Here is a 26,898-nt window from a genome sequence, read left to right on the forward strand (position 1 = left end):
CACTCTCAAAAATACGTGTACCTTTCCCGTCCCCTGGCTGACCCAGGGGAAGAAACGTCCTCTGAGAGCCATGACTTGTTCATCTTGGTTATTTTCGGAAGCACAGCGAGGGGACTCCAACCACAGTCTCCCTCATTGCCACTAATTGGGCCACACACACCCCACTTGACTGGCATCAGTTGACCCCCCTTTTGAAAAAGAAAAAGATGCTTTGCATGAAGCACTCTCAAAAATACGCGTGCCTTTCCCGTCCCCTGGCTGACCCAGGGGAAGAAAAGTCCTCTGAGAGCCATGTCCACATTGTCAGTGGACAGACACGTGTGCTTATCTGCCAGCAGACCCCCAGCAGCACTGAAGACAGGTTCCGAGAGAACGCTGGCTGCAGGACACGACAAGATCCCCAAGGCGTACGTGGCGAGCTCAGGCAATTTATCAAGATTGGAAGCCTAAAATGAGCAGGGATCAAGTTGCACAATAATGGAATCGATGTTTCCTTGCATATACTCATATATCTGTGTGTCCTCCTCTTTTTCCTTGTCCAGCTGTTTTGTTTTCGCATGAGTATATGTCCTTGTCACTTTCCCATGTGTTTGTGTTGTGTTGTGAGTTGTTTGTCACCTTTTGGACACCTTTGAGGGTGTTTTCTAGGTGTTTTTATGTGTTTGTGATTGCCTGCCATTGTTTCCTATGCAGTTCGAGTTCGGTTCGTCGAACGTTCGACGAGCCGAACTCGAACGGGACCTCCGTTCGGCGAACCGACCTCGAGCCGAACCGGGACCGGTTCGCTCATCTCTAGTTGTTATATACAGTGGGTATAATATATATATATATATATATATATATATATATATATATATAAATATATATATATATATATATAATAGATGGATAGATAGATAGATATAGTACAGGCCAAATGTTTGGACACACCTTCTCATTCAAAGAATTTTCTTTATTTTCATGACTCTGAAAATTGTGGATTCACATTTAAGGCATCAAAACTATGAATTAACACATGTGGAATGGAATATTTCACAAACAGTGTGAAAGAATTGAAAATATGTCTTATATTCTAGGTTCTTCAAAGTAGCCACCTTTTGCTTTGATTTTTGCTTTGCACACTCTTGGCATTTTCTTGATGAGCTTGAAGAGGTAGTCACCGGAAATGGTTTTCACTTCACAGGTGTGCCCTGTCAGGTTTAATAAGTGGGATTTCTTGCCATATAATATATATTTCTAACTTTCTACAACTATGTGCTTTCTCCAATATCTAAAGAATAGAAAAAAATATATCCCCTCTGGCTGTCCCCCTGAACCACGTTCCTGCTGGAAAGCAAATCCTGCTGGCCTTGTCAGCCTTGGTTTAACTGTATGGGGCTAATTTGTTTACCTCCTTTACACCCATTGCCCAGTGTGGCTCTGTATTTATACTCATAGTATTTCTCCCTGGCGGTTTTATACATATTTGGTAGAAAAGGTGGCTATCATGACTTAATACACATATCTACGATTCCTCATGATATAGCCCCTTATTCTCTATCCCCATTTGCACCGCACTTTATTTTGCCGCAGCCATTTGCCAAACTCTTTTATATACCGATACTTTTTCCTGTTAATGTGTATCCCAACAGTTAGGATGATCCACGGGGACTTTATGTATGTATTTTTTCCCTGACCCATGCTTCTTAATGTTATTTACATGTATTTGTAACTATTTATATTAAAATTATTATTTATTTACACGCAAATACTCCAGTTGCTGCCTTTGTATACCAGTCTTTTGGAGTGTGCTGTCTCTGGGACATCCTGGTGGGTTAAATCATACCCCTTACCAATATGACCCTTTTGAGACCATAAGGTTTAACCATTTGTTTGAATCTAAAAAAATATGCCCACATAGGATATTACGGTCATAATTTGAAAAAAAAAGTATGCAAAGATTATATTGTAAATAATGTATATATCTGTATATATGTGATTAGTCCCTATATATTTTCCTTTTCCTAGCCACTACGTGAACAAAGCCCCTTGGGTCGAAACGTAGAAATTGGTCGTGTTAACTTATATAATTTCACTTAAATAAAAACAAATTTTTTTTTACTTACAAAGCATAAACAAAGTATGTGCAGTGTATTTCTATGGACTGCCATTCACTATAGCACATGCGGTTTATCAGGCTCATTTTAAAGTTGAATTGATTTGCAGCTGCCAAAGAAACTTAGTGGAGTAGGCTGTCCAGTAATGGAATTTGTTCTCATTTCTCTTGAGATTAGATGATCCAGTGTTTGCTCACTAGAGCTTTGACTAACAGAACTTCCCACACATATACCTCGAATACCCCGTCTCTTCACCCATCAAACACAACCTCATCATGATTTACCACTCATGGTTTATATAGCCTTCCCTTTTCAAAACAGATGTTTTGCAACCTTACGCCCACACGTGTCAGACACCTAAAACAAAACATAAATTATTTCTTGCCTGAATTGGCATTGTTATGAAGGTACTAAAAAGTACCAATAATTAGAATTGTGGTTCACTGCGTAATTTGGAGCAGACACTGAAAAGTTCCAAGACCTGTTTTGCTAGTTCACTAGCAAATTTACAGCAGGCAGTACTAACTAACAATACCTAGAAATGCGGTTGACCTTGTAATTATGAGTAGGCAATGATAAGTGTGAAAACCTTTTTAGCTAGTTCACGAGCAAATTCATAGCAGGCAGTACTAACTAACAATACCTAGAAATGTGGATGACTGGGTAATTTTGAGCAGGCAATGAAAACTACCAAGACCTTTTAGCTAGGTCACTGGCAAATTTACAGCAGGCAGTACTAACAATACCTAAAAATCTAGTTAACAGCGTATTTTTGAGCAGGCAAGAAAAAGTGTCAAGACCTTGTCAGCCATTTCATTAGCAAAACCTAGAAATATGGTTGACTTCTTAATTTTGAGAAGGAAATGAGAAGTGTCAAAGCGTATTTAGATAGTTCACTAGCAAATTTACAGCAGGTAGTACTAACTAGCAATACTTAGAAATGTTGTTGACTGGGTAGTTTTGAGCAGGCAATGAAAACTGCCAAGACCTTTTTAGCTAGGTCACTAGCAAATTTACAGCAGGTGGTACTAACAAACAATACCTAAAAATGTGGTTGACTGCAGAATTTTGAGCAGGTAATGAAAAGTTCCAAGACTTTGTTAGCTATTTCACTAGCAAATTTACAGCAGACAGTACTAACTAAGAATACCTAGAAATGTGGCTGACTGCCTAATTTGGGGCAGGCAGTAACAAGTGGCAATATACCTATTTAGATCCTTCACTGACAACTCTTTAGGAAGCAATCACAAGTGGTAATCCCTATTTCTATCATGAAATGCCAATTTGTAGCACACACCTTTCCCTATACTGCACATCCCGATTATACACAATCGCTCTCCTTTCTATCTCAACTGCCTATCATTAAACCCTTAGCTAATCTAACTGTCTGGCAGCACCGGCAACAGCACCAGTGGCAGCACCTTCACTAATGTTCACATTCCCAAAATGGCGCCGATACCAATTTTCCATAGAAGTAGGCTTTCTCTAAGATGTAATTATGACTTCTTTGTTAGAATTAACTGATAATGTAATATCAAGGAAATTTCAGTAATTATGTTATTGACTTTTTGATCATCTCTATTAAGTTTCTTTTGTCACATAAATAGTGATGGGTGATCTTGATCTGTAAAGATCAGGGATCATACCGATCACATAGTGATCGTGTACATGATCCCGATCACAAGCTTTCCTAAGAAGCTTGTGTTACAGATCGGGTCCAGATCGGGTCCAAGGGCTGTAAAAAACCCCACATCATTAAAAAACATTATGATAATACTTACAGGTCGCGCAACGCGTCCTGCAGACTCTGTCTCTCGGCTGCTTTTGCTTCTGCGTCTGATCATTGATGTGCCCCCCGGTAATCACCTCTGACTAAAAGGACCTTGCTTGATGTCATAGCCATGTGACCAGTCAGGTGTGAATGTTGTATTACCTCATGGGCTACAGACAGGTCACATGACTATGACGTCATCAAAGGTTCTGGTAACTGAACTTTCATTGTCACTGTGCGAGTGTCACATTGCATCTCAGCGCACAATCTCCCGACAGGAGTGTGTTAACTGCATGTATTTCCATGCAGCTGAATTTCTCCTGTCCTGAGAGTGTCAGGTGCGGGGTGATGCAATGCAAGACTGCATGAGTCATACCCTCCACTGTCAGCCTGATTCTTGCTCTGTACATAGCGATGTAGCAGAGCTGACATGGCTCTCTGTGCTTCTCACTTTGTATAGACTGTGTCTGTGCACAGTGATGAAGCAGAGCGGACATTGATGTCCCTGTGGATTATTTTGGACTAAGGATTGTTTTTAAATTAAAGATGGCGTCTCTAAATGTTTTTTTTGTTTTATTTCTAATAAAAAAAAAATTCTCTGTGTTGTGGTTCTTTTATTGTTTACTAGAAATTCATGATGGCCATGTCTAATTTGCCATGACACCATGAAAATATATATATATATATATATATATATACATATAAATATATATATACACACACATACATATATATATATACACACACATACATATATATAATATATATATATATATATATATATATATATATATATTGTACACAGTATATAGTTGTAGAAAAAAAATAAATAATTAAAAAAAAATGATGTAGTGCTTTGCGGTATTTTTGATTCTGAGCGCACATAATGCGGACGGCTACGACCTTCCATCCCGATCTGCCTGGCTTTACCTTGGCTGGCAATCAAAATACAGGGAAGGCCATTTTTTATTTTTTTAGTTATTTAAAAAAAATAATTTAAAAAAATGTGTGGGCTCCCACTGAACTTTCTATTGCTAGCTATGGGTAATCCAAGCAGCTACTGGCTGCTAACCCTCACTGCTTGGGGTTACTTTCACTGGCAATGGAAAATCCAGGGAAGCCCTTTTTTTTCTTTCAAAAGACTAAAAGAAAAATGACATGGGCTTCGCCATATTTTTGTATGCTAGCCAGGTGCAGCAGGCAGGTACGGGCTGTCCCCAACCCCCAACTGCCTATTTGTACCTGGCTGGGAACCAAAAATATAGGGAATTTTATGAAAGAATTTAAAAAAAAAAACTGATGTGGGCTTCGCCCAATTTTTGTGTCCAGCCGGGTACATCTAGGCAGCTGGGTATTGGAATCTTCATCGCAGGGTGGCCCAAGCTTTCTGCCCCCCCCGCTGCAAATTGCAGTCCGCAGCCTCCCCAGAAAATGTCGCTTTCATAGAAGTGCCATATTTTGGTGCAGTATCCAACTCTTCCAGTAGCCCTGGTGCCGGGTGGCATGCTGGGTAATAAGGGGTGTGGGGAAACGGGGATCAGTGGGTGCTCTCGTCCGCTGGCCCAGTCACCTTTAGAAAGACAGCATAGCCCAGGGCTCATCCCAACTGAATGCCCAACCTCCTTAACCGTGGGTGGAACACTACTCAGACAGCACAGGGTGAGGGATTCACAATATTAAGACTTTATTGGATCCCCAAACAATTGACATATAGCACATAACCAGCAAAACACACAAATGTAACAGGCAACAGTTTCTTACCCTTCCGCTGGCTCACCAGGGATTTAGAATGTCCTTGCCTCAGAGCTACCAGGGCTACTTACTAAAAATCCAGCAGCACCCCACTTTCGGCGGGCACCCACCGAGAATGGAATAACGCCAGATTTAGGAAACTGGCTGAGGTCTGCAAAGTCTGTAGTCAGATGACTGGATTGTCCCAAGCTGGATTCCTTCCTTAAGTAGTCCTTGATATCAAAGCCGAATCCTTGCAGTCGATGCTGAGGTCCATGTAGTATTATAATCCAGGTTCAGCTGGCCAATCGGATCCGCAGACCCTAGATTGGTAGCATGTAGCAAGAGTCTCTCTGGGCAATGGACAGTCCTCCTTCTTATACCCCTGAGCTCTCCATTCAGACCATTGGGGTCTTCACGATTGGTGGAAAAGACTGAGCTCTGATTGGCTAGATTTCAAGCCATATTCAAATATCCAGAGACAAGGGAGAGACAGGCAAGTTACATCACATCTAGCAATTCACTTAGGAGTATTTCTCACATAGCGAGATTGCTAGCGAGATCGCTGCTGAATCATGGTTTTTGTGACGCACCAGTGACCTCATTAACGATCTCGCTGTGTGTGACACTGAGCAGCGATCTGGCCCTTGCTGTGAAATCGCTGCTCGTTACACACAGTGCTGGTTCATTTTTTGAACGTTGCTCTCCCGCTGTGAAGCACACATTGCTGTGTTTGACAGCGGGAGAGCAACTATCTGAATGTGCAGGGAGCTGGCTTCTGGCAGCCTGCGGTAAGCTGTAACCAAGGTAAATATCGGGTAACCAAGCAAAGCCCTATGCTTGGTTACCCGACATTTACCTTGGTTACTAGCGTCCGCCGCACTCAGGCTGCCAGTGCCGACTCTCTGCTCCCAGCACACGTAGCCGGAGTACACATCGGGTACATAAGCAAAATGGTTTGCTTATTAACCCGATGTGTACTCTGGCTAGGAGTGCAGGGAGCCAGCGCTAAGCGATGTGCGCTGGTAACCAAGGTAAATATCGGGTAACCAAGGGAAGTGCTTTGCTTGGTTACCCGATATTTACCTTAGTTACCAAGTGCAGCATCGCTTCCACGCGTCGCTGCTGGCTGGGGGCTGATCACTGGTCGCTGGTGAGATCTGCTTGATTGACAGCTCACCAGCGACCATGTAGCGACGCACCAGCGATCCTGACTAGGTCAGATCGCTGGTGGGATCGCTAGAGCATCTCTAAAGTGTGACAGTACCCTTAGTAATACAATGGGAAGTTTACATAATTGATTTATCTGTGTGTCATTAGCCAAGGCAATTACGTGAGTCAACAAGAGTCTTGTAAAAACAATGAGAGCTTATCCCCTGTCTATAAACAAGCTATCTTCATGTCTGGCTGAATTTTAAGAAATGTAACCCCTTCTAAGCACTGATAGAGTCCAGGTTGTCATAGGTTCCGGGTGGCATGCTGGGTAATAAGGGGTTAATACTAGCTTTGTTTTACCAGCTGGTATTAAGTCCGAGATTCTTAATGTCAGGCCAAGTTTGACCCGGCCATTAACAATCTCCAATAAAAGGTTAAAAAAAAGACACCACACAGATAAAAAATACTTTATTCAAAATAAATACAGACACACTTAGGGATTCCATCTTTATAACTACCTCTCACCACTCCATGAACCTGGTCTTCTGTCACCGATCTAGCTCTGCTATATCAGACAGCATGGGAGGGAGGAAGAATGCTTCTACTCCCCGTGCTGTCTAATCACTCAATAAGTCAGCAGAGACTGCAGGTTGGTAAGCGGTGACGTCACTGCTGCCACCGTTGCCATAGTAACCTAACAAGCAGGTTACTATAACAACGGTGATCTCCGATCACCTGATTCCCGGCGCCGCTAATTCTTGACTGTGGCATTACAGTGTGTGAAAACCCTTCATGTGGGCTGACTTTGTAAAGCACGCCAACATGCAGGGAGGGGGAGCCAAGCATGTGCCCGAGCATGCTCGCCCATCCCTATCCACTGACACTACAGGACCTTGCTTGACGTCATACCCATGTAACCAGTCCATAACCAACGAGGTAATACAACATTCACACCTGACTGGTCACATGGTTATGACATCATGGAAGGTCCTTTAGTCAGCAGTGGTTACCGGGAGGGCACAGCAATGATCAGACTCGGAAGGAGAAGCGACGGGAGACAGAGTCTGCAGGATGCGTCGCAGCACCTGTAAGTATAATGACAATGTTTATTATTATCTATATTCTTCATTTTACAGCCCCCCATCACAGAACTGTAAAGCCCGAGATCGGTGATAGGATTGTGTCATCTCGATTCTGATCACGATCTTTACAAAACGATCGGGCGAGACTCCCTGATGCCGACCATTGGGGGGTTCGCCCATCACTACACATAAATAATTCTCGTTCGACACCAGTTTTTTCTTGTGAGAAGAGGAGTTAGTATGGGGACGAAATTTTCCCCTTTACTGGCTATCATTGTTATGGTCAGGTGGGAGGAAAACCCTTTTCAAACAAGCCAGCTTGGATTTTGAGATTTGTAGATAATTTACTATTTGTCTGGAAGGACACAGTGGAAGAAGTCAATGATTTTGTACAATATATGAATAATAACAATTTTAATTGAAAATTTCCTTGATATTACATTATCGGTTAATTCTAACAATTAAGTTATAACTATGCCTTATTGGAAAGCCTAACAATATATTAGCGATGGACTCACGTCACTTGTCCCATGTCATAAAAAGTATACCTGTAGGTGAACTAATACGTATGAAACAAAATAGTTCTAATAATATTTATGATAATGAAGATGTTAAAATCTGTGGAAGATTGACTAAAAAAAGGGGGTGTCCTAAATGGTTTCTAGCTCGAGTTAAATCCATTGTTGAAGAGCTGGAGCCTAAGGAGTTACAATAGCAACAAGAGAAATAATGAACTCTCATCCAAAATCACTTTTTCAACACAATGCAGCTTAATATTCTAAAAAACATAATGAAGAAATACTTACCTCCTGTCATGTGACTCTTCCATTTAACCCCTTAACGACCGCGGGCCGTAAAATTACGTCCTAGCGGTCATAATGTTACTGCCCGCGGTCTGCCGGCGGCAGCATGCCGCGATCGGCGCACATCTCAGCTGATTTTCACAGCTGAGATGTGTGCCTGCTAGGCACGAGCAGAATCGTTATCTGCTCGTGCCGTTTAACCCCTTAAATGGCGCTGTCAATATGTGAAAGCGCCATTATAAGCGTGATCGCGGTAAACTTTTACTTACCGCCCGATACCGGAAGTCACGTGACGCGATCACGTGACTTCCAATAGTTGTCATGGTAGCACAGGGTCATGTGATGACTCCTGTACTACACATTAATTGCTTTCACTTTCGCTGTGCCAGCGGCACAGCAAAAGAGAGCGTATCTTCTGTTTACAGCTGTATAGCTGTGATCAGCAGATAGTGCAGAGCGATCGGAATGCTGATCGCAATAGCCCCCTAGGGGGACTAGTAAAATAAAAAAAAAAGTTAAAAGAAAAGTTTTAAAAAATTTAAAAAAAAGCAAAAAAACCAAAAAATTCAAATCACCCCCCATTCGCCCCATTGAAAATTAAAGGGTTAAAAAAACCAAAAAATATACACACATTTGGTATCGCCGCGTTCAGAAACGCCCGATCTATCAAAACATAAAATCAATTAATCTGGTCAGTATACAGCGTAGCGGCAAAAAAATTCCAAATGCCAAAATGACATTTTTTTGTCGCCACAACTTTTGCGCAAAATGCTATAAGAGGCAATCAAAACGTAGCATCTGCACAAAAATGGTACCGTTAAAAACATCAGCTCGAGATGCAAAAAATAAGCCATCACTGAGCCATAGATCTCGAAAAATGAGAACGCTACGGGTCACAGAATATGGCGTAAAACGTGCGCCACTTTTTTCGGTCAAATTTCCAATTTTTTTTTAACCCCTTATATAAAAGTAAACCTATACATGTTTGGTGTCTACGAACTTGCACTGACCTGAGGCATCACACCCACATATCAGTTTTACCATATAGTGAACACAGTGAATAAAATATCTCACAAACAATAGTGCTATCGCACTTTTTTGCAATTTTTCTGCATTTGGAATTTTTTGCCGTTTTCCAGTACACTATATGGTAAAACTTATGGTTTCATTTAAAAGTACAGCTCGTTCTGCAAAAAATGAGCCCTCACATGACCATATTGACTGAAAAATAAAAAAGTTACGTCTCTCAGAAAAAGAATGGCAAAAAAAAAAACGGAAAACGAAAAATCGGCCGGTCATGAAGGGGTTAAATATACTGTTTGGTTTTATGTGGTGAACGGACCATAAAGAAAGTGTAAGGGAATGCGTAGTCCCTAATACAACAGTACATTCTCTTCTTGACAGTTTTATGGTGTAGCTTTTTTATGGTTAAAATAAATATTAGTTTTTTATTTTCTAAACGTTGGATCACAGAATACCTTTCTGCTGGACTGTGCTTTTTTGTTCCTTCATTCTACATGCCAAGCTCCCACCTGTTCTTCGTGCAGTGATCTACAGATCAAAGTACAATAATACATGTAACGGATTACCAGTAGGGTGGCCATTTTTCTTTATTTTTTCAGACAAAATGTTCTCTGGAAAATCAGGACAATCTGATGAATTTAAATTTAGCCTAATCCATTCATCTAAAATTATAACTGCCTGTTTGATTAGCAGTCTTAATGGTTGGTCCAAAACTAACATTGATTTAACCCCTCAAGAACAGGCATTTTTTTCATTTTCCCTCTTTTGTTTTTTCCTCACCTTTTTCCAAGAACTAAAACTTTATAACTTTATTTTGACGTTGATATAGCCATACAAAGGCTTGTTTTTTTTTTTTTGCGGCAGAAGTTTTACTTTTGAATTACATCATCCATTTTATCATATAATGTAATGGTAATATAAAAAGGCAAAAAAGAGGATTAAATATCATTACTTACAGCACAGATGGAACTGCAGCTGTATATTGCCCAGGCCACAGGACTATTAGGCTATGTGCCCACGCTACAGGATTTACTGCGGATTTACCGCGGATTTGCCGAAAATCTGCAGCACCAGCACTTCCAAGCCATTTCAATGGCATTTTGGAAATGCTGTGCCCATGCTGCGGATTTTTCCGCGGCGGATTTGCCGCGGATTTTGATCCGGAAAAATCTGCAGCATGTCAATTGTTTGGTGCAGATTTTGTGCGGATTTTTGGTTTTGAATGGGGAAAAAAAAAAAAATAAAATCCGCATCAAAATCCGCGGCAAATCCGCGGTAAATCCGCGGTAAATTCGCGGCAAATCCGCGGGTGCGGATTTGCCGCGAAAGTCGCGGATTTTCAGGCAGAAAAATCCGCAGGGACATTCTAGCGTGGGCACATAGCCTAACTCCAGCAGGATACAGCTAAACCCCCACTAAATAGAGGCATCACAGGTGCAGGAGGAGCAAATCACACACACGCTTCCAAACATAAAGGAGGCGATTGCTGGATGGTAAAACTGCACATTGATGGCTTGCATAGAGCACTGTTCACACATGCAGATGCACAGTCACAAGCCCGCAGTCTATTAGGCGACGCCCATACTATTAGATCAGGCGGGCTGCCAAGCCGTACCCCAACTGTGCACTACATAGGGACAGGAACTCTGATAGCAAGACCTAACAAAAGGGGGCCTGGCTGTATCCTGTACAAAAAAATATGAGTTTTTTTGCTAGCGTTATAGCCATAAGACGGAAGCCTACAACTCTCGTCACAGGAACCTTATGCTTGTAGGTCCCTACACTATATATAATATAAAAAAGCAAAAAAGAGGACTAAATATCATTACTTACAGCAAAGATGGAACTGTATCTGCATATTGCTCAGGCCAAAAGACTACTACTCCAGCAAAATACAGCTAAACCCCCACTAAGTGGAGGCATCACAGGTGCAGGAGGAACAAATCACACACACACTTCCAAAAAAATGGAGGAGGCGATTGCTGGATGGTAAAACTGCACACTGATGGCTTGCATAGAGCACTGTTCACATTAGCAATAATGGTATTGGTAAGAAGTAAAAACATTCCATGTGTGGCTAAATATCAAAAACAGTGAAAATCTGCATATGTTTTGAGGTTTCTTTTTAATTTACAGAGTTTATTTTATCATAAAACAGACCTGGCAGTGTGATTCTCCAGGTGAGTATAATTACATACTGTAGATACCATACATGAATAGCTTTTATTTAATTTAAGTAGGAAAAATAATTCAGAATTTAAAAAAAAAAAAAAAAAAAAATTGCTTGTGTCGCGATTTTCAGAGATCCGTAAAGTTTTCAGTTTTTGGGATAGTGAGATGTTTCAGGGTTTGTTTTTTGCACCCAGAGGTGATGTTTTTATTTACATTATTTGAGGGTATATATGATTTTTTGATTGTTGTTTTCTGTTGTTGCAGTGGATGAAAAACTGCAACTTTTGCATTTTGCTTTTTTTCTGTTACACGTTTATCGATCAGATTGATTTATTTTATATTTCAATAGATAAGACTTCTACAAATGCATACACTAAATATGTGTATTTTTTTTTTAAATTTCCTAATTTTTTAATATGGTAAAAGGGGGGTTGATGTGAACCTTTTATATTTTTTCATATTTTTAATAGTCGCATTAGGGATTGCTGTATATGGAGGAAATCAGTCTCCTGTGAAGGCTGGTCATGGGCTTGTTTTAACATGAGTATTGTGATGACAGACATAAGGGTCTTTTCAGTACAACTACAATGCTCCTTTGGGAAATATTTAAATTGTCTCTTCAGAAAGGAAGGAGACAAACTCTAGTGCCACCTATTGGAAGTAGCAATCCTAAAAGTCAAAAGTGACTCTTTAAAAAGCCTTTTCATATGACTTAGGATTTATGCCAGATCAAAACTTCAATTTGCAGACACAGTGTTTTGGGGTGATTTCCTCTCATTAGGTGCAAAGTATGAGATCTGACAATTTAAATATTTTCCATTTTTTTCATATGTGATACTCTTACCGCTGCTTCATCTTAGGCCCCCTTCACACATCCGTGTCTTCGGTATGTGTGAGGTCAGTTTTCACATGACACGGGCACACGTAGACCTATTAATATCAATGGGTCTGTTCACACGTGCATGTTTTCACATGAACCGTGTGTCTGTGTGGAGCATACATGAGTCTGTGTGCTCTACATGTTGACATGTCCGTTTTTCTCTGGCAACATGAGTGTCACAAGGACCACACGGATGTGATCCGTGTGACATCAGTGTGACACATACCGGAAAAAAACACATTTCTGTGAAATAAAATGAATTTCTATACTCACCTTCTCCAGCGCTGCTGTCTCTGCTACTTGCTTCCGACATCCGCTCATTATGCTTATCGCATATTCATTGCACTGAGGACCAGCAGCAGTGGGGAGTCATCAGGGTCGGAAACCGCAGAGCGGAAGACATCAGCACCACAGACAGCAACGCCAGGAACAGATGAGCATAAAATTCCTGTTATCTATGTATTATCATGGATAGTACACAAAGAACATTAGTGTTAGTGCACCTTTTGCACGTCCATGCAAAACGTACCTGGTTTTCACAGACGTGTGAAAGAGGCCTTAAAGATGGTGGTTTTTGCAGCTGTGCGCATGAGATGTCTTGCCGAAGCTGAGCGGTGGGGAGGCCTCAAGTCATTGCCATGTGCGCATGAGCCATGGCTCCCATGCATGCGCTGTCTATGGTTGTATTTGGTTCCTCCTCTGATGCTTGGCCTTGGCAGCTCATGTATGCACCGTGCAGACAGCAATCATTTGCCAGCAGGCACACATGTACCTGCAGTATAAAATGGTTCCCAGAAACATTCCTAGTCATACTACCCCACGTAAAAAACTGCTAATTTATGGTAATGTAGAAGTTTTGATGCACTTTATTGTATACTTGTTGCAATGACTTGTGGGCATTTTTGCATTTGAGAGCTTTTTTTTACCTCTGCTGTGACCCTTTGATATCCTCCCCTTAAAGGCTTTAGTAATTAACTTGGGACACTTCTCTTTAGTAGCAATAGTTATTGCACATTTATGATTTTATGGCCCTTGTTAACCCTTGGTGGGTGTTATCTATTGTAAATATATAGGGTCGTCAGTTTACAGCATGTTACTTCTGTTGGAGGCAGGGGTGGACATACTCTCCCTTCTAAATCCTTGCATAGTGCTATTTGTACCCCTACACCACTGTACCCATCTTTCTTTTAATTTATTTTGCTGTTTGATTTATCTAATCTTTTGTGGAAGTTTTTGTGATATTTTTGTCAATAAAACTTTTTTATATTTTTCTACTTTTGTTTACATTATTTATCCTTTCTGGTACCATCACTTCTTGTTCTCCTGTTTTGAAAAATTGCTTGAAGTTTGCACCTGATCTGGCGAACATAATCTTGTGTGTCCCTAGTTCAGAATACTATAATATGACCTTACTTCTTTGGTTCATAATAAGCACTTCACTAGAGCAGCAAGACTATGCATGCTGAGAAGGATCGGATACTCTGCGACCCCAATAGGTGTACAGATACCACCTGGCAAAGAACAAAAAGAGGATTTGAAACTCAAAATGCAGCATGGCAAAGAAGGAAACTTAAAGGAATAAAACAACTAATACAGGTAGAAATATGCTAAATGATCACCGAACGATTAGGAAATGAAAATGTCCGCTCTCATACCCAAGTCCTCTATCAGCACATAAATGGAAAGGACAAAACAAAACATAAAAAATGAACCAAACTAAGCAAATATCTAAAAAGTGTTCTTCGTGAAAATAATCATTAATTTCAATTAGTTAAAATGCAAATCTTAAAAGGACAAGAATAATTTTACCTTTTCTAATAATCTGTTATTATAAAGTAATAGGGAAGTACATTTATGTACTTTACTGTTGGACTGGTTGAAATTAATAGCTGTTTTCTTCATGATCTATGGCAGAAAAGAGATTGTTTGCTTCCTTAACCCCTTCAGCCCCAAGCCTATTTTGACCTTAAAGACCAGGACATTTTTTGCAATTTTGACCAGTGTCACTTTGAGGTAATAACTCTGTAACGCTTCAACGGATCCCGGTGATTCTGAGATTGTTTTCTCGTGTCATATTGGGCTTCATGTTAATGGTAAATTTAGGCCAATATTTTTTGCGTTTCTTTGTGAAAAAAGTGGAAATTTTGCGAAAATTTTGTAATTTTCAAACTTTGAATTTTTATGCTCTAAAACCAACAAGACATATGACACAAAATAGTTAATAAATAACATTTCCCACATGTCTACTTTACATCAGAACAATTTTGGGAAAAAAAAATGTAAGGAAGTTATAGGCGTTCAAAGTTTATGAGCAATTTATCATTTTTACAACAAAATTTAAAAAGCCACTTTTTTTAGGGACCACATCACATTTGAAGCGATTTTGAAAGGTCTACATGACACAGAACACCCAAAAATGACACCATTCCAAGAACGGCACCTCTCAGGCTGCTCAGAACCACATTCAAGAAGGTTATTAACCCTTCAGGTGCTTCACAGTAACTAAAGCAATGTGGAAGGAAAAAATGAACATTTTACTTTTTGCAACAAAACTGTTAATTTAGCCTCAAATATTGCATATTTACAAGGGTAGCAGGATTAAATGAACCCACAAAATTTGTTGGGAAATTTCTTCTGAGCACGCAGATACCTTATATGTGGCAAAAAACCACTGTTTGGGCGCACGGCAGGACTCATAAGGGAAGGAGCGTCATTTGACTTTTTGAACAGAAAATTAGCTGAAATCGTTAGCCGCACCATGTTGCGTTTGGAGAGACCCTGAGGTGCCGAAACAGTAGAGCTTCCCCACATGTGACCCCATTTTGGAAACTAGACCCCTCATGGAATTTATCTAGATGTTTATTGAGCACTTTGAACCTCTGGAGGCTCACAAAAGTTAATAGAGTTGAGCCATGAAAATCAAAAAAATGTTTTTACCACAAAATTGTTACTTCAACCAGGTAGCTTTTTTTTCACAAGGGTATCAGGAAAAATTGCACCATAAAATGTATTGTGCAATTTCTCCTGAGTACACAGACACCTCATATGTGGTGGAAATCAAATGTTTGGGTGCACAGCAGGGCTCAGAATGCCAGGAGTGTCATTTGACGTTTCAAACGCAAAATTGTCTGGGATAATTAGCGTATTCCATGTTGTGTTTGGAGACCCCCTGAGGTGCCGAAACAGTGGAGCTCCCCCACATGTGACCCCATTTTGGAAACTAGACCCCCATGGCATAGAAAAAAAATAGGGCACACGCACAAATGTTCTGAAAAAAAGGGGGGGACTAAGTGGGATGGAAAAAAGTCCTGTCCAAAGTTGAGTATGACTGCAGGACGATTGCTGATCAGGTACCTAATTGTTCAAGTTTTGTTTTGTTTTTTTTTATTTGGAGTGCACAAAAAAAAGCAAAAACTAGAGCAACAATTACGTACCTGATCAGCCAATCATGTAGCTGATCAGCACTTGGCGGCAAGCAGGTGGGGGAGGAAGGGGGGGGAGAGGGAGTGAGATGCGATTGGGGATAGTTAGAAAAGAGCCACGAACAATACTTACAGGATGGATCAGAACAGCGGCAGATGTGGGGCGTGGCAGATGGGGGGCACCAGCATACAAAGGGAGCATCTGTGAATGTGAGACGGTGGTGGCTGGGATAGGGTGAGGGCAGATGGGAGAGGGCGCAGTGGATGCAGGAGCAGCAGAGGATGGGGGAAGGGGGATGGGGGGAGTGGGAGGTGAGATTGGGGATAGTTACCCTACAGGATGGATCTAGGCAGCAGGATCACAGGAGATTGGTCACAAGGCCGATCTCTCCAATCAGAGCTACTGGAGCTGGAGGAGGGTGATCCAGTGAGGTCACCCAGCTCCAGCCAATGGACAGTGCTACAGCTACACTGGATCACCCTCCTCCAGCTCCAGTAGCTCTGATTGGAGAGATTGGCCTTGTGACCAATCTCTCCAATCACAGTGGACCTGTTGCCAGTGACCGACCCCATCAGCTTCACTTGTCAGTCCCTGCAGCACGCCAGCACAGTGAGTGTATACAGTGCAATGGCAGGGCGACAAGCTCTGGTCCCATGCTGCCATTGCACTGTATGAAACTGGCGAAAACCTCCCGATCCACCGCCGCCATCCTCCATCTGCCACAGTGCCACCGCTACCCCCGATCTGCTGTCCGGCCCCCCCCCCTCGTGATCAGTGCCCACCCCCTCTCCTCTGTTATGTGCTGCGCGCTCCCTCTCCTCCGTTATATGCTGCCCGGCCCCTCCTCCTCATGATCGGCTGCTCGTCCCCTCCCCTCCGTGATGTGCTGCACGCTCCCCCCCCACCTCTCACCCCCGTTATCGGCTACCCGCCCCCTCCCCTGTCACCCCCGTGATCTGTGATCTCTCTCCTGTCACCCCTGTAATCTGTGCTCCCTCCCCTGTCTCCGCCGTGATGTGTGCTCCCTCCCCTGTCACCCCGGTGATGTGTGCTCCCTCCCTGTCACCCACGTGATGTGACCATGGCTGGATTTCAATGTTTCAGTCACTTTAAATGGCTGGAACATTACAGTGGCTGTGATTGGTTGAGCGGTGTTTGTCAGCCAATCACAGCCTCCGTAGGTCCGGGGAGGAGGCACCACCCCTCCTGAGGTCAGGTACAGGTCCCCTCCTCCCCGAATCTGTGGTTTCTGTTAACTGATCGTAGTCACCGGGGGCTCCGGTTCCGCGATTCCGCCATGATGGAAAGATCTGTCCTTAGCCTTTAAGGCCCAGGGCACCATGACGGATCTTTCCGTCCATGGTCGTGAAGGGTTAATAAGCTAGGGTACTGGAGAGAGTAATAAATTACACGCCCGCCCCAGGGGGTACTCGGAACCGGTCCAGACTAAACCGGGGATATCAGCGGTGGCGGTGCTTGGCTCCATGACCCTGGTGGTGTGTTTTAATAAATGAAGGGGGAGATGATGGTGGGAGTCATAGTCAATATTAAATAAAGTACATGACGCCACTTGCGGTGTGCGACTATGAGAGGGAGCCGCAGCTGTGTAGTCTCTCATGGCTGGGGCTGTTGTTATTGAGCAGCTCGGATGTTATGGCCTTCCGCAAGGAGAGCTAAGCTCCAGGGAAGAATGATGATGGTTGTAGTATAGTGAAAGTTGGTGATGCAGAGGTGCGGGAAGAATTCAGACGACACAGGGTCTGCGGTTCAACTTGTTATTTATAAACAAATTGTTCTTTATGCCTGAGGGGTGCCGGTCTCCACCAAGTTTGGCTCCAGACGATCCCGAACTCCTCGAATCCAAGTGCCAGTGTTGTGACCTTGTGGGTTCTTCCTCCATGCACCTTGATGTAATTGGTGGGTCACCGTAGCCTGAAGCATTTTGTGGTCCCCTCTTGATCTCACAGTCCTGGCCGGTATGGCAGGCAGCTTGAACCTCTCAATGAGTTGGACCTCTGTCCCTTTTCCTGGGTTCCCTCTTTGCTGCTGTGCCCCAGACACTAAAGTCTGTGACGAACCTTGACAATTCCCTCACCGGGCAGATTTAACAGTGAGCCTAGAGCGTCTTCCTGTACTAGGTCTCTGCACCCTGCCTGTGCTCGATCCCGTAAGTACTGTCACCGTACTCTCCCTGGCGACCGTACTCCTTTTGTCCCACTGAAGTTACTAAGCGAGCTCCTCTCTCGACAGTAGTCTCCCTCTGACTGACTTTTCAAACTGTCACTAACGGTTTTCTAGACTCTTCTCACTCCCCAGTGACTCCTCCTCCCTGACCCTGAGTCCTGGACTCAAAGTGGGTCGGGAGTCCCTAAGTGCAGTGGCATCCCAAAGATCCAAGCACTGTGGCGACCCCATTTGTGACCCAACCCTGGTCCCAGTCCCCATTGGGGAGGGAAGTCTGCAGAGTGTAGTATGTGGTTTGGTGTTGAACCGGCACTGATCACCCAGGATTCTGGGATGGGCACAGCACCTAAAATCAGGTGACGTACCCTGTGGCGACTGAAGCCTTAAGGGCACCACAATACCCATTTCTCTAATAGTCTAAAGTTTTGAAAAGGCTAATGACAGCTCTGGTGGTACAGAGTTTAAAGGGAATCTGTCACCAAGTTTTTGCCAGCTAATGTGAGAGGAGCATAACGTAGGGGCAGACATTCTGATTCCCGGGATTTGTCACTTACTGGACTGCATAGAGTAACTTTTATAAAAGAGAGAGAGAGAGAGAGAGAGAGAGAGAGAGAGAGAGAGAAAAACAACAAAAGAAAACAAAACACTGATCCGGATCGTGCACCCCGATTCCCGGGTACTGTTCGGACTCTGATCGGGCTCTCAAACCGCGCGGAACCGGATTTTGCGGATCCGGGTCCGCTCAACACTAATCAGCAGTAGATTATCATTGGAGAACTACTTTGCGTGCAGCCAGGTAATTCAGCATATTCATGAGCTCTGTATAAGTGCTAGATCTGCAGCAGAGAAAACATTGATTTTATCAAAATTACAGCAAACAGTTTAGAAAGTGACACATCACTGGAATCAGGGTCTCTGTCTCTTACATTCTGCTGCTATCAGATGGGGTAGCAAAAACCTGGTGACAGATTTGATTTTAAAGTAGGTATCAGCAGATAGCTTGTTGTATAGAGTATTGGGAAGGTTCATAGTTGTTTATTGGTTGTGTTTCATAGTTAAGAATTTAATAGCAGTTGCTTTGAAGTTTTAGGATAGTGGTAGTTTAATGGCAGTTACTTTGGTGGTCTAGCATAGTTACATGTTTAATATCTAGAGTCTGGCAGTGGTTTAATAACTTTTCCAAGCAACAACAAAATGCAAGATAGGAATGTACAGTTTACATACATAAGGACATTTCTCTTAAAGAGGTTGGCTTCTACTTTTACATTTATGGCTTAGGATAGGTCATCAATATCTGATCAGCCAGGGTCCAACAGGTGCAGCCATCACCATGTACTGCACGTCTGTTACCAATTCAAATCAATAGGAGGCTGATGTGCAGTATCCAATTGCAGCCGCTATCAGTTGATGGGGCAGCCCCCGGAACTGAGGATTTCTGGCTGCCTGCTGCCACTGCAGGAATGAGAACAGCTGCTCGGTGGTGGTGCATTGTGTCTTTAATGATCATTAAGGGATCCTTCTGCTTGACCATAACTCCTCTAGTTGAAGTGTAGGCTCTGACAACCCTAACTTGTCTCTTAAGACTGATAAGCAAAATTAATTTACAAATAGATGCACCATTATTGGTGCAAACAAATGTGTATTTGTTTCTAGAAATATATAAGATATTCTCCCAAACTACAAGGTTTTTTCTCTTATTTGAAGTATAAATTATTCAGGGCTTTTGTTTAAAAGGTTTACAATTTTCAATGCAACACAAATTTTACATCAATTTACATATATATCAGTACAGGTTGCATTAAAAAATAAGGCACTATATAACCCATAAGGTTTCTATCAGGACAAGCATTGTAAGAAATGATTCACCACTCTACTACTTTCTCACATTCAAGGCTGAGTGATCCAGTATAAAGTTGTTGCCTTGGATGTTGTGGTGATTCAAGAATTGAAATGTAATACCAATAATTCTAAATGGACAGGAATAGATGTTTTGTCTATTGATAAAAAAGACACAATGTATACTTGGTTTGTAGTCTATACCCCAAAGATACCTGTTGTTTTGTATAAAAGAGAGTAAATAGTGTTGCAGTTTTGATACAAGAGTATGTTTTATTCAAGACAATCACAGGGCATGTAGAACATTTGGTTCTTTTTTCTGAAGGCAAAAATCTGATGATGTGAATGACTGCAACATTGTCTTTTGTTTAGACTTGGTATTTTTATTAGACAATAGTGTAATGTGACTGCCTAGAAGGCTCTCCTTCTTTTAACAGCTTTATGAAGGCCATTTATACGACTGTCAGATTAACTTCAATTTCTTGACATTAGAGATAAGAGAATATATTTCAAATGTAATTGAATTCTACTTGAATATTAAAAAAATCCACAATCGTACATTATTGCGCATGCGCACACAAGGTCACAGCACATGTTGCAAAATTATGACAAGTGATGATCGAATATCACAAATATTCAGCAATATTCAGCCTTGGGAATATTCAACGAATAGGTCGCCGCTATGCGAATATTCAATGTGCAATGTAAGTCTATGGGAAGTCTGAATAGTTGCTATTCGGCAACTATTCGGGTTTCCCATAGACTTACATTGCGCATCGAATATTCGCAAATAGTTGAATAGCTGCGAATATAAGCGTTGCTGAATATTTGAGGTATTCGATCATCCCTAATTATGACCTTATTTGCGCTTGTGCAGAACCGTCCTAGGCCTCATCAAAGCCAGATGTCCCAGGTAACCATGAAAAGTCTTGAGGTTCAGTGCTTGCGTTGATGATAAGATGTAATAAAGGCTGGACTGGTGATAGCAAGGAGCAAAGGGGCCAGAGAGATGATCTGTAAGATCAGAATATCCAATTTTTGGGTTTTTTTTTTATTTTTTTTTAATAATTATACACTAAGGTCAAGAAAAATGCCAGATCACAATAAAGGGCATTCAATTCTATGAAAATCCGGGCCAATTTGAATTTTGCCTGATCCACTAATCTCAACATGACATTTAATTTATCAAAATCAAAAAGGTTTTATTTGGACTGTGAATAAGTCATATATTCTTAAATTCTTTAATATAGCAATGTTTTGTGATCAAATAAACTGTTTAATTTAATGCAGTTATCATAGACATATCTAAATCACAGTGAATTATTGTATAACTAGGCATATTCCAGAGCACTTCAATAATTTCATTTAAACCCTGTGATAAACAAGTGAAGTGAAATTAGAAAATATTAAAGAATCAAAAAGCCTTGGCAGAAAAGGTCAAAGTGTTTGGAAATGTATAATGATTAGTTTACTGTTCTTCTAATAAAGGTTCCGCAACAATGAAATTAATCTTCAGAAAGAGAAAAAATTAAGAGGTAGTTTACCCCCAAGGGAGACATGATGGGATTTCTCTTTCTAAGTTATGATGAGCACTCTTCAGGACAGACAGCAAAACCCCATGACGTCTCATTGTTTAATCAGTTTGGATAATATCAAGTTGATTAATCAGCTGCACTTCCCTTTGACATAAACTGCTAATACTTGCAGCAGTAGAGATATTTCCATTTTGTATAATGGCTTTTCCCCAGAATTACAGTTTCTCTTCCATGTTCCCAGATTGTTACAGCTTACATTGTAAAGTATAACATCTACAGAGCTTATCTCATTGAAGTATAGTAAAGAAATGTACAGACATTTCATTTCCAGTGTATTTGCAAAATCCCTAAGCACAGATATGAATAGAAAAGATACATTCAGCAGTGCTTCAACATCATCAACTTTATAGTTTAATGCACAAAGCTAATAATTTTTTATTACATCAATATATATATATATATATATATATATATATATATATAGACATTATGACAAGGTTTTAAGGAATAGTTTTATATATATTATGAATATCAATAATTAAAAAAACCCCAAATATATATATATATATATATATATATATATACCGTATATATATATATATATATATATATATATATATACTAGCTGTATAACTGCTGTTAACAAAATAGAATGTATTAAGAAAAAATTATTCTGCACACAAAAACAACAAAACAAATAGAAATGTAATTATTAAAAGGCAAAAACTAAGCTAATAGAAGCATTTCACAACATATATTTCAACACCCCAGATATTCCACACAGATTTAACTAAATTGGCCAAGTAATGTGCTCCGTCTGTCTCTTTCCCCGTCTGTCTCTTTCCCCGTCTGTCTCTTTCCCCGTCTGTCTCTTTCCCCGTCTGTCTCTTTCCCCATCTGTCTCTTTCCCCGTCTGTCTCTTTCCCCATCTGCCTGTCTCTGTCTGTCTCTTTCCTTGTCTGTCTCTATCTCTGTTACTTTCCCCATCTGTCTATTTCCAGGTCTGTCTCTTTCCCCGTCTGTCTCCTCGCCTCTTTGTCTGTGTCTTTTCCTGTCTGTCTCTTTCCCTGTCTGCCTGTCTTTGTCTGTCTCTATTTCTCTGTCTCTTTCCCCGTCTGTCTCTATCAAGGTCTATGTCTTTGCCCATCTATATTTGTCTCTCTGGCTGTCTCCTCCTTCCCTGTCTGCCTGTCTCTGTCCCTGTCTGCATGTCTGTCTCTTTCCAGGTCTGTGTCATTTTTTCACCGTTTGTCTCTGTCTGTCTCTTTCCCTGTCTGTCTCTATCTCTCTGTCTCTTTCCCTGTCTCTCTCTCTATATCCATCTCCCCACCAACATCTTATTACCTCACATATAAGATTCTTATACTATAAATGTCTTTTGTTCCTATAGCAACCACTTACAGCTCCTACTAATAACCTGCAGTTCCAGGCTCCATTTACCTTAATGAAGGCATGTTTTTTGGAGAGTAACTGTAAAGTGCGGGGTTAAATTTTCCTGTCAAAACATAGTCTACGACGTTCCCTGGGTCACATGAGGTGTCTGTGCAAAATTTCGTGATTGTAAATGCGACGGTGCGGATACACTTTTCATTTCACTTTTTCCCCATTATGTAGATAGGGGAAAAATTGATTGGTAAATTGGAACGCGCAGGGTTAAAATTTCGCCACACAACATAGCCTATGACGCTCTTGGGGTCCAGACGTGTGAGTGTGCAAAATTTTGTGGCTGTGGCTGCGACGGTGCAGATGCCAATTGCGGACATACATACAGTCATGGCCAAAAGTTTTGAGAATGACACCAAAATTATATTTTCACATGATCTGTTGCCCTCTGATTTTTAATTGTGTTTGTCTGATTTTTACATCACATACAGAAATATAATTGCAATCATATTATGAGTACCAAAAGGTTATATTGACAGTTAGAATGAGTTAATGCAGCAAGTCAATATTTGCAGTGTTGACCCTTCTTCTTCAGTACCTCTGCAATTCTCCCTGGCATGCTCTCAATCAACTTCTGGACCAAATCCTGACATAGCTATCCATTCTTGCATAACCAATGCTTGCATTTTGACAGAATTTGTTGGTTTTTGTTTGTCCACCCGTCTCTTGATGATTGTCCACAAGTTCTCAATGGGATTAAGATCTGGGGAGTTTCCAGGCCATGGACCCAAAATCTCTATGTTTTGTTCCATGAGCCATTTAGTGATCACCTTTGCTTTATGGCAAGGTGCTCCATCATGCTGGAAAAGGCATTGTTGGGCGCCAAACTGCTCTTGGACAGTTGGGAGAAGTTGCCCTTGGAGGACATTCTGGTACCATTCTTTATTCATGGCTGTGTTTTTAGGCAAGACTGTGAGTGAGACGATTCCCTTGGCTGAGAAGCAACCCCACACATGAATCATTTCAGGATGCTTAACAGTTGGTATGAGACAAGACTGGTGGTAGCGCTCACCTCTTCTTCTCCTAATAAGCTGTTTTCCAGATGTCCCAAACAATCGAAAAGGGGATTCATCTGAGAAAATGACTTTACCCCAGTCCTCAACAGTCCACTCCCTGTACCTTTTGCAGAATATCAGTCGGTCCTTGATGTTTTTTCTGGAGAGAAGTGGCTTCTTTGCTGCCCTCCTTGAAACCAGGCCTTGCTCAAGCAGTCTCTGCCTCACAGTGCATGCAGAAGCACTCACACCAGCCTGCTGCCATTGCTGAGCTAGCTCGGCACTGCTGGTAATCCGATCCCGCAGCTGAAACAGTTTTAAGATACGGTCCTGGTGTTTGCTGGTCCTTCTTGGGCGCCCTGGAGCCCTTTTGGCAACAATGGAAGCTCTCTCCTTGAAGTTCTTGATGATGCGATAGATTGTTGACTGAGGTGCAATCTTTGTAGCTGCTCTTCCCTGTTAGGCCATTTTTTGTGCAGAACAATGATGGCTGCATGTGTTTCTTTAGAGATAACCATGGTTAACTGAAGAGAAACAATGATACCAAGCACCAGCCTCCTTTTAAAGTGTCCAGTGGTGTCATTCTTACTTAATCATGACTGATTGATCGCCAGCCCTATCCTCATCAACACCCACACCTGTGTTAATGGAACAATCACTAACACAATGTTAGCTGCTCCTTTTAAGGCAGGAATGCAATGATGTTGAAATGTGTTTTGGGGGTTGAAGTTCATTTTCTTAGCCAATATTGACTTTGCAAGTAATTACTGTCAAGCTGATCACAGCTTTATGACATTCTGGAGTATATGCAAATTGCCATTAGAAAAACTTAAGCAGTAGTCTTTGTAAAAATTAATATTTGTGGCATTCTCAAAACTTTTGGCCATGACTGTACATACACACACACACACACACACACACATACATACAAACACACATGCAGCTTTATATATTACTAGCTGTACTACCCTGCTTCGCCTGGGTTAATAACTGCTGTTAACAAAATAGAATGTATTAACAAAAATGTATTCTGCACACAAAAACCACAAAACAAATAGATAGAAATGTAATTATTAAATTGTTGTCTATATGAACCAATCAGAGCTCAGATTAATTAACTGTAGCAAAATAGAAGCTAAGCTGTGATTGGTTGCTATTGGCAGCCTGATAAATCTCCAGGCAACAGAAAGCCCTCCCTCCTGACAGTATATATATATATATATATATATATATATATATATATTAGCTCACACATACACATAATAGACAGGTCATGTGACTGACAGCTGCCGTATTTCCTATGTGGTACATTTGTTGGTCTCTTTCCCTGTCAGTCTGTATCTTTGTCTGTTTCTATCTCTTTGTGTCTGTCTCTTACCTTGTCTATGTCTGTTTCTTACCCTATCTGTGTCTGCCTCTTTCCCTGTCTGTGTCTGCCTCTTTCCCTGGCTGCATTGTTACACGCCAACATTCCATATAGGGGCGTGGCTGCGCATTCTTCTGAAGTTCTGGCTGCACTGTGGCTCCGAGCTCTATTCGCTTTAATGGAGGCAGGTTTTTTGGCGAATAACTGTAGAGAGGGGTTAAAATTTCCCCTCAAAACATAGCCTATGACGCTCTCGGGGTCCAGAAGTGTGAGTGTGCAAAATTTTGTGGCTGTAGCTGCGACGGTGTGGATGCCAATCCCGGACATACACACACACACACACACACACACACACACACACACACACACACACACACACACACACACACACACACACACACACATACATACATACATACATACATACATACATACATACATACATACATATACACACACACACACACACACACTCAGCTTTATATATTAGATATGTTGCATTTATATACAGATCTACTTTTTATATCCAAAATGAATGTCCATTTTTAATTCACATATTGTAGATAGCTATTAAAGATGTAAAGCTGTATTCTGTCATCTCAAAAATCTGTTGCCTTCTTCTAGTAATGATCTATCCGAAGAATGTAATACTATAATCTAAGAATCTAATATGCAGATGATACTCTCCCAGTATATTATATTACGCATATTATTCTGTAGGCATTTTCTATAAGTTATACATTTTTTTATATATATATATATATATATATATATATACACACACCGTATTTTTCGCTTTATAAGACGCACTTTTGTTCCCCCAAATTGGGGGAAAGTAGGGGTGCGTCTTATAAGCCGAATATACGGGAGGGGTATATATATATATATATATATATATATATATATATATATCTCACAGTCAGGGCCAGAAATATTTGGACAGTGACACAAGTTTTGTTATTTTAGCTGTTTACAAAAACATGTTCAGAAATACAATTATATATATAATATGGGCTGAAAGTGCACACTCCCAGCTGCAATATGAGAGTTTTCACAACTAAATCGGAGAAAGGGTTTAGGAATCATAGCTCTGTAATGCATAGCCTCCTCTTTTTCAAGGGACCAAAAGTAATTGGACAAGGGACTCTAAAGGCTGCAATTAACTCTGAAGGCGTCTCCCTCATTAATCTGTAATCAATGAAGTAGTTAAAAGGTCTGGGGTTGATTACAGGTGTGTGGTTTTGCATTTGGAAGCTGTTGCTGTGACCAGACAACATGCGGTCTAAGGAACTCTCAATTGAGGTGAAGCAGAACATCCTGAGGCTGAAAAAAAAGAAAAAATCCATCAGAGAGATAGCAGACATGCTTGGAGTAGCAAAATCAACAGTCAGGTACATTCTGAG

Source organism: Anomaloglossus baeobatrachus, chromosome 2 (genome assembly GCF_048569485.1).
Source record: "Anomaloglossus baeobatrachus isolate aAnoBae1 chromosome 2, aAnoBae1.hap1, whole genome shotgun sequence".
Classification (NCBI taxonomy): domain Eukaryota; kingdom Metazoa; phylum Chordata; class Amphibia; order Anura; family Aromobatidae; genus Anomaloglossus; species Anomaloglossus baeobatrachus.